Here is a 13360-nt window from a genome sequence, read left to right as displayed (position 1 = left end):
CACGTGTCATTGAAACAATGGGGAACAAAGCTTTGAGGAGGCAGAAAAAATAATTGCGTGCTAGAAAACAAATAAATAAAGAAAATTCTAATCAAAGACTGTGAAAAGGGAGGAAAATGATAATTTATATATACTCGTAAGTATTTCATTTTCATATGATGTTATCAAGTGACATTTACGATATCTAAACATCATAGATTTTAGAAACCCCTAGATGACGCGTCTGTGACGTCATTACAGCACAACTTTTCCACTTGGAAAATATATGACTGATATCCAGCTAGTGAAGAAACTTACGTATAATTTTTATAAAAATATTGAGTTGTTCGAAAGAAAAGGCGGCGGTAGGTACAGTACTGATTGAAGATCAGGTAGGGTAGGTATTTCTGTCTTTCAAAATTTTGTATAAGGTTAATTAGATCGTGCTACCCTCCGTCTATATTTTTTCTGTCTATGCCAAACATGTGGCCAGCCTGACAGAAATTTTGTTTGACAACTGTCGCCATTTTTCCACAATAGTTAAGAGATTTCAGTATTTTAACTTCTCAATAAATTTTGATGAAAGTCCATAATCATACATTGATAAAGCTGGACAATTTTTTATTTTTATTTGGTGGGTATGATTACGGTACTTTATATTTACAGATATTTGTCTAATTTGCAAGATTATATGAATCCTTCAACAAGCTGTCTGACTCCTTTGACAACAGTTGATACTTGATATGAATATACTTGAGAATTCAAGGTAGGCATAGAATGGTATTGATTGGTAATGGTATTGTGCTGGGTTGTATTTTATTTGGAGGTACGGTAGTGGCGGTAATGCCCCCGCCAACACGAGTCAAGCAAAGAGAAAAGCTGTTTTCTTGAAGCATTTTGTCGTTCTTCTGAATCCTCGAAATTTGGGTCTGATTTAAACCAGATAAATATAATTGTCAGGATATGATATCAATACTCAATAGCAACTTTATTAAATAGACTAAGTTTCAATTGCATAGTTTTCATACTTTAGATTTTATTCATATCTTAATATAAATAGCATAGATTTCATCAGTGACTGGATGAGTGATTTCATCATGTTTGAATGATGATCATCAAAATATACAAGTAAGTAACCTGCTCTTAGTAGGTTCATAAACAACAAGAATAAAATTCGAAACTTTGGCATGTATACAGCTTAAAAGCTTTCAATATGAAAATGAAAAAGCGTTATTTATTCACGACTGACAAATTTAATGTGTATTTTTAAACAACAGTGACATGACATAATAATCTTTTTACATAAAGTCTATGGTCAAAGAAGCTGACGGTTACTGTATTCTGTTAACAATATGTTTATAAGAAAAAACTTCTACATGAAGTAGAAAACTCGCCGAGATGTTAATCTTTCCCCTCCTCCCTTCAGTTTTTCATATATTCATTTTCAGTTTTTTTTAATATATATCCAGGAAAACCGTAAAAGCTACAGTTATGATGTTTTGGAGAAGTAGGTATATTTCCATAAAATTCTCTACACAGTATTATCTTTGCAGGTAAATAGTTGTAACTCGTAATTTTCAAATTATGCTCCTATTTACTATGGGACTAATGCTGAAAACGCAAAAAAAATATCTTTTTTTATACATTTTGACTGTCATGATACAGCTCATTCCTATGGAACATCCATTTTTTTTCGTGGTTTCAGCATTGGACCCTTAATAAAAGTTGTTCATAATGACCTCAAAAGTCACTATGCAAAGTTTGAATGGTCCTTTTTATTTCACCCTGTCGATCTGTAGCTAAGTGCGATTACTAAGAAGTTTCGACGATGGCAGTTGGAGAATCCGAAAAAAACGATAAAACTGATTGTAGTTTAGGTACGTCCTTAAAAGCTCCGACAACGCTGACTAAACACACTGTAACTATAAATCATTAGTATTACTTACACAAATGATGAAACCTAATAAAGAAAATAAAGGCGGTGATCGTTTACCATCAGGCGATACCTACAGCTGCTCATTTGCCTCCTATTTCATGCAAAAACTAAGAAAGCCCAGTTAAAATACGGCGATCATTATACTGCGATCCGTCTGTGCCATGCTGCCGCGCGAATTTGAGTTCCCGCGTGCGACAAGCGAACAGAGCCGCGCGGGCGGGGCTGCCCGGACGCCGCGCACCTCACCCCCTTGGATTGGTTACTTTGACAGATCATCTCGCCTTAATCACAGTATAGTTCAGTAACGAATTTTCGATTTTACTAGATACTAAATAAATAAATAATAAATAAATAGCTCACAGCTTAGTCACTTCTAGTGTGACCAGTGCCTTAAACTCCCTGGTTCAGTCGAAACTGGATTCTATTTCAATGAACACTAAGTTGCTGTTTCATCAGTTGAGAGGGAGTTTAGAAATGAAGTCTACAGAGGGTTAATTGGATTTTGCTCTTAACCAAAGGAATTAATTGCTACTGGTAAAGACTAGCGAATGGTAAAGACTGACAACCTACATTATACTACATAGGCACATAACATAATGAACCACTTCTCGCACTAGTGCGATAAAATAGCACCATATTTTTTCATACCACGTCGGTGGCAAACAGGTATACGGCCCGCCTGATGGAAAGCGGTCACCGTAACCTATGCACGCCTGCAACTCAAGGGGTGTCACATGCGCGTTGCCGACTCATTAGAAACTTGTACACTCCTTTTTTGAAGAGCCGCATACTGTAGTTCATCGGGAATACCTCGGCAGGGAGCTCATTCCGCAGCTGGAGCGCTGCGTCATTTATACTACGTCGGTGGTAAACAAGCATACGGTCCACCTAAAGCGATCACCGTCACCTATGGATGCCTGCAACTCAAGGAGTGTCATGTGGGCGTTGCCAACCCGTTAGTAACTTGTACACTCCTTTTTTAACCCCCGACGCAAAAACGACAGGGTGTTATAAGTTTGACGTGTATGTCTGTCTGTCTGGCTGTGTGTCGATCTTTGGCATCGTAATCGTAGCTCCCGAACGGATGAACCGATTTATATTTAGTTTTTTTTTATCTGAAAGCTCACTTAACTATTCGGGAGTGTTCTTAGCCATGTTTCATGAAAATCGGTCCACTATATCGCGGTCAAGGGGTTTTTTCAAAATTTAATTTATTGCTGTGCTAAGTACACACTACACAGCAAAAAAGAGTACCAGTTCTAAGGAGGGTTTAGGTTGCCGGCGACTCAAAGGACAATAGACGAAACAAATTAGTTCCGTAGGTCCTCCCGTCACCAGCACACCGCACCCTTGTCGAGCTCTGGCAGCCTTACTCTCCGGCAGGAACACAACACTATGAATAGAGTCTAGTGCTATTTGGCTGCAGTCTTCTGTAAGGCGGAGGTACTACCCCAGTTGGGCTCTGCTCTAGATTCGAGCGAGATGATATCCGCTGTGCTGTGCCCTACCACACAAAGCGGAATATCATTCGCTATGCCTTTTCACCTCGGCTAGGCCGGCAGGATAAAATAAAATAAATAAATAAATATTGGGGACACCTTACACAGATCAACTTAGCCCCAAACTAAGCAAAGCTTGTACTATGGGTGCTAAGAGACGATAGATGAACTTGAGCAGATAAATATATACTTATATAGAAAACATCCATGACTCAGAAACAAATCATTTATTTGTGTGCTCATCACACAAATAAATGGCCTTACCGGGATTCGAACTCAGGACCGCGGCTTAGCAGGCAGGGTCACTACCGACCAGTGGCGGCTGGTGAAAACTTCTGCTAGGCAACACTGAGCAAAAGGAAACCTACTTTTACATTAGGTACTTTACTAGCAATAAATTTTAGGCAAGCCTGTAGGAATCGGCTTGAATGGATCAGCCGCTGTTGCTACCGACTGAGCCAGACCGGTCGTTATTATCAGTCTATTCTATTTACTAGTCTCTGCCACTGCTGTGTGTCGGTTCTCGTTTTAGTGCCGCTAAAAAGAACAGGCATGATGAAAACCACAATGAGTTTATGCACGAGACTGTTGTCAAAGGGTGAAAAGTGATTTAAATCGACATGAGTTATAGATTACCTTTTCAACCAGTACTGACGGTGTTTTTTACACACTAGCAAGTCAAATACTATAACCCCTAAGCCAAAAAAACAAGATATATTCAGATATGGTTACTTGGCAATGTAATTAATCATTATCTCACTAGATGGCACTTTTAAACATTGAAAACAGCGCCATCTGTAAATAAGGTACCAGCGACGATAACTCGCGTCAAGTAAGCCGTTTAGCGATGTACTGAGTTACATATCTTCCCTTATTCAATATATCTTTGGCACTAGTGAGGGAAGTGATTCAGTAAATCATCATCATCCTCCTTGCGTTATCCCGGCATTTGCCACGGCTCATGGGAGCCTGGGGTCCGCTCTGACAACTAATCCAAAGAAGCGTGTTTCATTATATGCCAGGTCGAAACTTCGGAGGGCCATCTGTACTGAAAAACGTCGTACGACGATACATGTGCGAAAGGAAGATTTTTAGGTACTTGTATCGTAATGTACTATTGTATAAGTGATAGTAGATACTATCATCTATTCTAGAGGTATAATGAATAATGTTAGTCCGAATTCCCTAAATAATTTTTACTAGCTTTTTCCGGCGGCTTCGCTCGCATTAGAAAGAGACAAAAAGTAGCCTATGTCACTCTCCATCCCTTCAACTACCTCCATTTAAAAAATCGAGTCAATTCGTCGCTCAGCTTTGCCGTGATAGACGGACAAACAAACAGACACACACACTTTCCCATTTGTAATATTAGTATGGATTCACTGTAAGACCATTTAAAAAGCCAACTTTGACTGTCCAAAGTCCGTATCACTTCCTTCGCTCCGCTGAATGCGAAATTCAAATGCGTTTCTGGCCTTAAAGTGAAAAGTTCACGATGTTTGGCAGCACAGACCACAACCACTAGACGGAGCATTCATGTCAACTCAAAGCAAAAACATATCGTCACTACTTTGAAAAAATCTCGTATCTCACGCTGCTTCTCAAAGTTAAAACGCAGTAAGTCTATATGCATTCCATACATACTACAATTTTCTTTTCATTGACAGACGAAGATACAAGTTTTATTAAAGTAATGACGATATATAACTCCGTATAGACAGATAAAGTCTAAGAAAAAAACGTACCTCAGCACCATACAGAAAAAGGTACGGTGGCCTAGATGGCATTACACCTTTGGCGCACGCTCAGCTAGATGGCACTAATATTAATATTTGACATTTTAAAACATATCAAGCTAAGAATATGGGCCAAATTGTCAAAAGTGAGGTTCAAAAGTTTTAAGCCTGTGTCGAGAGATGGCAGTCTGTGCACTGTGATTACACATTTTACTTCGACAGTAACACTAAAACACTATAATACTCGATCCTCTTTGACTCAAAGTCAACACACATTACAATTTCCCGTAGTAATTTACGCACTGGCTCCGTAGCCGAATGGCATTTTTCAGCGACGCCAACGAAACGCCGCTGAAATGTAGTTTGGCTCTGTCGCGCCAATACGCAAGAGCGATAGAGAGAATCGTGAGCTTTTGTGCATTCGGCTACGCACAAAGTTGTGTCAACGTTTACCATCGGCACCAGTGTACTTTTAGAATATTTATAAATAAAATGGGTTTCAGGGTTGCACTTGGCCTGAATACCTAACTATCTCTGATCGGCTTGACCCCTTGGCGCTGCGTAGAGATGTGGCCTCGCTCTGCATTTTCTATCGCATTTATAACGGGGAGTGCTCCGATAATTGTTCGGATTAATCCCTGCCGCTTCCTTCCGCCATCGCCCTACGCGACAACATTTCCATCGTCATCATTTAGATGGCTGGCAGTCCTCAACTGCGCGTTTCTCCAGAAACTTCCTGCCCCGCACAGCTAATATGGAACGAATTGTCGCCTGCGGTATTTCCGGACCGATACGACCTTCAAATCTTCAAGAAAAGAGGGGTATCTTAAAGGCCGGCAACGCAGCTCCAACACCTCTGGTGTTTCTAGTGTCCATGGGCGGCAGTGATGGCTTACCATCAGGCGACCTGTCTGCTCTTTTGCCTCCTATCCCATTAAAAAAAACTATATAATTGGGGCTATTATAATAGTATATGTATCAATAATTGAGCAGTTTCCATTCAGTAATGAGGAGTCATTGCGTATACATCTGTGCTTTGAACTAAATATTCTTGGACATTTGCCCCGGAACAAACTTTATGGAATATTTGAGTTCATCTAAAATGACGGGATCCGGCGATATTTCACAATTGTATCCATATTAATATTATAAATGGGAAAGTGTGTGTGTCTGTTTGTTTCTCCGTCTTTCACGGCAAAACGGAGCGACGAATTGACGTGATTTTTTAAATGGACATAGTTAAAGGGATGGAGAGTGACATAGGCCATTTTTATCTCTTTCTTACCCCCACTTCCCTAAAATGGGGGGGTGGGGGGGGTGGAAGTTTGTATGGAGCATTCCGCGATTTTCAAATTTAACACAAGAAAAGCCGCAGGCAAGAGCTAGTTCTTTATAAAACAATTTTAGTCACATTATTTAAATTATTATACAATTGTTACTTTTTAACCCCCGACGCAAAAACGACGGAGTGTTATAATAAGTTTGATAGCTGTGTCTGTCTGTGGCATCATAGCCCCCAAACTGATGAAACGATTTACTTTTTTTTTTAAGTAAATCGGTCCATTATGTCGTTTTTTTTTAATTATTTTAAATTTTTTATTATCGTATTTTTTTTTAATACTACGTCGGTGGCAAACAAGTATACGGTCCGCCTGATGTAAAGCGGTCACCGTAACCTATGGACGCCTGCAACTCAAACGGTGTCACATGCGCGTTGCCACCCCATTAGAAACTTGTACACTCCCTTTTGCTGTGTTAAGTACACAGCAAAAAGGAGTGTACAAGTTCCAAGGAGGATTCGGGTTGCCGACGACTCAAAGGACAATAGACGGAACAAGTTAGTTCCGTAAGTCCTCCCGTCATCAGCACACCGCACCCTCGTTGAGCTCTGGCAGCCTTACTCACCGGCAGGAACACAACACTATGAGTAGGGTCTAGTGCTATTTGACTGCGGTCTTCTGTAAGGCGGAGGTACTTCCCCAGTTGGGCTCTGCTCTAGATTCGAGCGAGACGATATCCGCATTTATGGTTTCTGAAAAAATCGCTTTTCACATTGACATAATATATACGAAACATATCGTAACTAAAATAACAAAGAACATGTCTAACTATATCTATTACCTATCTATATAAGTGTCTCATTTCATAATCATCATCGTCCTTGCGTTATCCCGGCATTTGCCATGGCTCATGGGAGCCTGGGGTCCGCTGTGACAACTAATCCCAAGATTTGCCGTAGGCACTAGTTTTACGAAAGCGACTGCAATCTGACCTTCCAACCCAAAGGGTAACTTAGGCCTTATTGGAATTAGTCCGGTTTCCTCACGATGTTTTCCTTCGCCGAAAAGCGACTGGCAAATATCAAATGACATTTCGCACACAAGTTCCGAAAAACTCATTGGTACGAGCCTGTCTGCCTGCCTGTCTGTTCTGTTAACAATAATATAACGATAAATTATATTACTCGCAATCGTTATGATCAATAAGTATATAAACATAAACATTAGTATAAAACGTATTTATGATTAATGACATTATGAACATAAGTCATTCGAAGTTACGATAGTTATTAACATAAAATTGTTATAAAATAATGATCGTTATAATGTAAAATTGTATGAGAAACATTTTCGGACTACCAATAATCTATACAACGTGTTTCCGGTATCACTCAATACCTCAGACACCCCAACTGATTTTTATTTTTTTAAACTCATCTAGAGTATTCATCTTTTAATCTGATGGTTACTTTTTTTTAAATTGAATTTTTAATTTTCTGTACAGTTCTACTTGACTTTTAGCTCTACATTCAATAAAATAATTGCTAACTACCACCAGAAACCATAAAACTATTTATTTGTATACGTTACTGCAACGACATAAGGTTTACCAATAGACAGCTAAGATGTCACTGTAAAACACTTTAAAGCTTTGTCACAGTAAATTGTCGCAGTAAGCAAACTTAAACCCAATATTCAAAAAGACAAGGTTGTAATTAGGTACGAGTTCAATTTGTTATGACTTATGATAAACATTAAGATTAAACTAACAAACAACGTCAAACTCGTAGCGGAAAAAATAATCGTCCAAGTAACCAGCCAGTATTAATACCCCTAAATACTGAAAAAGGTAAACAACCTCTAGCAATGCGATATACACAATGTTGTATTACGAGTACAATAGAATAGGCACGTCAAAAATGACTAATAAAACTAATTTAAATAAAAATGTTACCCCCGTCAAGATATAGCTCAATCGATTCTACTCTCGATTCTGAACAAACTGTTTTCAGGTTTTTAGTGTTAAGTGAAACACGGTGTATAACAATTTTATATGAACTTTGGCGCACCCGTACGAGCTGGTTCGAAGTTCGAACCCGCGACCTACGGATTGAAAGTCGCACGCTCTAACCGCTAGGCCACCAGCGCTCCTAGTGTCTCATTTCATAATATTATTGTAAAATATTAAAAATACTACCAAAAACTAAAACAATTCGGAACCATCGAAAATCAATTATCAAGTATAAAAATATTGTTAAAATTTAAATAAACATGTTTTGGCATTTCTATATTATTTTTAAATAAAATTCTATGCTCGCTTGACTGTGAAAAATACTTTTCATATTTTAAACAAACAGAAATGGTATATAATTGATATTTTTCCTGTATTTTACTCATTCACCGGCAAGATGGTTAAGCTTGTGGCATTGGGTGTGTTAGGTAATATTCTATTTTATTTTTTAATATATTTCTTTTAATAAATTTAAGAGCCTGTGTGGTGACGGGTTAAGAATTTCACCACCCCCTTTCTTCCCGTGGGTGTCGTAGAAGGCGACTATGGGATATGGGTTAAATTGTGGCGTAGGCGAGAGGCTGGCAACCTGTCACTGCAATGTCACAGTTTCGTTTTCTTTCAACCCCTTATTTGCCAAAAGTGGCACTGAAGCTTTAGTAGTTTCATGTGTTCTGCCTACCCCTTTATGGGATACAGGCATGTATGTATGTAAATTTAAAAGTGGAAAATGTCTGCCCTGGGTGAGACTTGAACTCACGGCCTCTGGATCTCTGTGAGTTCAAGTCTCACCCAGGGCAGACATTTTCCACTTTTAAATTTATTCTAAGCCTAGTGGCATCGATTGCAGACGTTTCTGCTAATCAGAAGTGAAAAATATTTCTTTTAATTATATATATTTTTTTTTATTACTTATTTTTAATTATTTCGTGGGTGTCGTAGAAGTCGACTGTGGGATATGGGTTAAATTGTGGCGTAGGCGAGAGGCTGGCAACCTGTCACTGCAATGTCACAATTTGGATTTCTTTCAACCCCTTTTTGCCAAGAATGGTACTGAAACTTATTAGTTCTTGTGCTCATAATTTCGATTTCATTCAACCCCTGACCTGCTAAAGAGCGGCACTGAAACTTAAGCAGTTTCATGTACTCTGCCAACCGCTTACCTGAATACAGGCATATGTAGGTATCTACAAACATATGTCTAAATTGTAAACTAAGTAACTCGATTATTTTCACTGTTGCTTCTCGTGTAGGTTCAGAAATTGTATAGAGTTAGCTTGAACTGTGTGGCAGCCACACCGACGGTAGATACACTAATTTTGATGTATATCAAGGTAGGTTTATAAATAATCCTAAATATTGCAACAAGTTTGCATAGTTTTGGGCTAGGTAGGTGTAAGATTTATAGTAGTAGTAGTAGTAATACACTTTATTGTACAAAAATAAGAACACACACATCATTTGTACAAAGGCGAACTTATCCCATTAAGGGATTTCTTCCAATTAACCTTAGAGCAGTTAAACGAGAATTGGAGACGGTAAACGTTTCTAAGCTAAACCTATACCTAACCTACAAACTACAGCAATATATAGACGTTATATCATAAATAAATACGTTATACATAATTATAATACAGTTTTATGACTACCCTACATACATACACAACCTACCTAACCGCAAACATCTTTTAGATTAAGATGCGTCCGAAAGCCATAACTTTTTTAAATTCGCTTTTAGCGATGCGACCGATTGACACTGTCGAAGGGGAGGTGGCAATGAATTCCATAATTAATTTACTTCCATAATGAATTTATTTTATTGTATTCTCATATTTGTTTTATTTACATTTTCAGTGCTTTTGGCTTCATCGTACGCCTTGCCGTTTAAGACTGAGCTGGGCTGCGGTTGCAGTTGCAGAAACTGGATCTCACCGTGCCCCATTCTGCCGCCTTGCCCCATTTTGCCACCTTGCCCCATTTTGCCACCTTGCCCCATTCTGCCACCTTGCCCCATTCTGCCACCTTGCCCCCGCGTGGATCCCCTCCCTGCCCCCTGCCCGTGCCCTTGCCCCGAACCTGTCACCCCGCCGTGCCCCCAACCAGATATTCAACCCGAGCCGTGCCCCGACGTTGAACCAATTCCATCGCCACCCCCATGCCCAGATGTTGAACAGATCTACCCATACCCCCGCCCGTACCCATACTTTGAACCTATCAACCCATGTCCCCGCCCCTATATAGAACCTATAACCCCCCAACCGCGCCCGTATATACAACCATTTTACCCCTACCCACGACCGTGCCCCGAACCTGTTTACCCACGACCATTCCCAATTTACCAGTACCAGTTTATCAAGCCATACCCACGCCCGTACCCTGAACTGATTTCACCTTGTCCGCGCCCCTATGTGGAGCCTATTTGCCCCCCATCGCCTTGCCCCAGACCGGAGCCTATTTGCCCCAGTCCAATTGCTATCCCACGTCCCATATGGCAATCTGTACTGACCATACGGCCTAGGTGCTCTTGCTCTTAATTTCAAAAATTGTTAGCAACATACTCGATAAAATTGATATCGAGTGTTAACAGTCGCAGTAGAAAATTATCAAAAACAAATGAAAACTATAAAAAAGTACAAAATTAGATAAATTCATCACCCCAAAAAAATTACACGAGACCATGGAATAAAAAGCTATTCTTAAATAAAAATTAGGAAAATGAACATGAACTAAGAAATTTTTTAAAAATCTGGGAAACAGGAACTTTCTCAATATACGGACGAAACTGGAACTTTTGGACTTTCTAAATTAATTGATTGGATTCAAAATTGTAAATACTTCACTCTGATTCGATGAACAAATTTAATAAATTGGATGTTGACAAGTCTGTTGTTTTACTGAAAATTAACCATTGATATATAAGGTCCTAATTTATTAGTTGCAGATATTTTAACACATGATACTTTACATTAAAATAATTAACTTTAAATATAAATTAAGAAATCTTTTCATGTAACTTTTTTGATTTCATTTTCCTAACAAAAAAATTAATTATAATTTTGTCTAAAAAAAATCATCATGTGCATTATCACATCACTACATAGTATAAAACAAAGTCACTTTTTCTGTCCCTATGTCCCTATGTCCCTTTGTATTCTTAAATCTTTGAAACTACGCAACGGATTTTGATGCGGTTTTTTTTAATAGATAGAGTGATTCAAGAGGAAGGTTTATATGTATAATAACATCCATAAAATAGTAGAGAAGTACTGTTATTTTTGAGGTTTCTAATGTGATGTCGTAAATAATTACATGCGGGTAGATTATATTTATTTGTCTACCCCGAACATTTATATAAATTAATATCGGGTAGTTTTGTGTTGTTTTCATCTCCGGTGACATTTTGCTGGGACGTCAGTCTTCCGCGACCACGGCCAGTGCAACCTGGCCGAAACGTTGGGAAAAAAGGTAAAAATAATGTTAATTAATCGCATTCGACCTGTATGTGACTTTAAATATGTGTACAAAGCGCGAGAACTTAGTGTTATCTTGATAAGGGATAGGGATAGCGATAGGGATAGCGATATCACTACATAGTATAAAACAAAGTCGCTTTCTCTGTCCCTATGTCCCTTTGTATGCTTAAATCTTTGACACTACGCAACGGATTTTGATGCGGTTTTTTTTAATAGATAGAGTGATTCAAGAGGAAGGTTTATATGTATAATAACATCCATTAAATAGTGGAGAAGTACTGTTATTTTTGAGGTTTCTAATGTGATGTCGTAAATAATTACATGCGGGTAGATTATATTTATTTGTCTACCCCGAACATTTATATAAATTAATATCGGGTAGTTTTGTGTTGTTTACATCTCCGGTGACATTTTGCTGGGACGTCAGTCTTCCGCGACCACGGCCAGTGCAACCTGGCCGAAACGTTGGGAAAAAAGGTAAAAATAATGTTAATTAATCGCTTTCGACCTGTATGTGACTTTAAATATGTGTACAAAGCGCGAGAACTTAGTGTTATCTTGATAAGGGATAGGGATAGCGATAGGGATAGCGATAGGGATAGCGATAGCCATAGCGTTAGCGATAGCGATAGCGATAGGGATAGAGATAGGGATACGGATACGGAAACGGATACGGATAATATGGGTATCGTTAGAGGGATACGGATAATCGGTCGGCGGTCTCTTAGAATCAAAGTGCTCTAAGACGATCGTTGTTTGCTTGCTTGAAGATTACGTTTGCGATAAGTATAAGCAAAATGTAAAAAATTGTAAGGGATAATAGAAAAAAGTACTTTTTACCCACCGATCATATAGTGTCGAAATACGGGCTATGTGGGATGTTTATAAAGGTTTCCCCAGCGTATATAGAATTACCTACGCTGTGGTCGATGCAGGGCCGGATTAAGGGTAGAGCGAGTGGAGCGGCCGCTCTAGGCGCCACATGGCAAGGGGGCGCCAAAATCGAGAATGTGGAAAAATTCATACAAAAAAATTATATGTTGCGCGGGCGCGCACATATGACAAAATGGCGAGAGGAATCGGGAATGAAACCGCTATTGAAAAATCTAGATTTGTATTTCAGATTAAAAAGTGGAAAGTTGCACCACATTGCCAACATATACATACCAACATTCATAAGGGCGCTGTAAAAGAAGGATTCTAGCCCTAGACGAACCACATTGTTGTGCGGCGAACAACAAAGTTACGTCGCTATCCAAATGCAAAAATATGAGTCTACCCGACAGTCCAAAGCGGAGTTCCTCATAAAGCCAAAGGCGCAAAACGTTTCAGAAAGGCGCAATTTTGTGAGTCCTAGCAGATGGTGAACGAACTTCAAAGCACTAAGATTACTTACTGGCAAAATAACGAAATGGGTATCCCGACGGTGACGATCGAGTCCGCAGT

At 39.0% G+C, this 13360-nt stretch overlaps 1 long non-coding RNA gene across 1 annotated transcript; it reads left to right on the top strand.

Annotated features, from left to right (window-relative positions):
• The first annotated feature begins 8808 nt into the window (after nucleotides 1-8808).
• LOC125239463 lies at nucleotides 8809-11322 on the top strand. Its single transcript, XR_007178534.1, has 2 exons — nucleotides 8809-8869; nucleotides 10296-11322. It is a non-coding gene; the product is annotated as an uncharacterized LOC125239463 (long non-coding RNA).
• Nucleotides 11323-13360: the final 2038 nt, after the last annotated feature.

This window comes from Leguminivora glycinivorella, chromosome 25, assembly GCF_023078275.1.
Source record: "Leguminivora glycinivorella isolate SPB_JAAS2020 chromosome 25, LegGlyc_1.1, whole genome shotgun sequence".
Classification (NCBI taxonomy): domain Eukaryota; kingdom Metazoa; phylum Arthropoda; class Insecta; order Lepidoptera; family Tortricidae; genus Leguminivora; species Leguminivora glycinivorella.
This window is presented reverse-complemented; position numbering and strand designations above follow the sequence as displayed.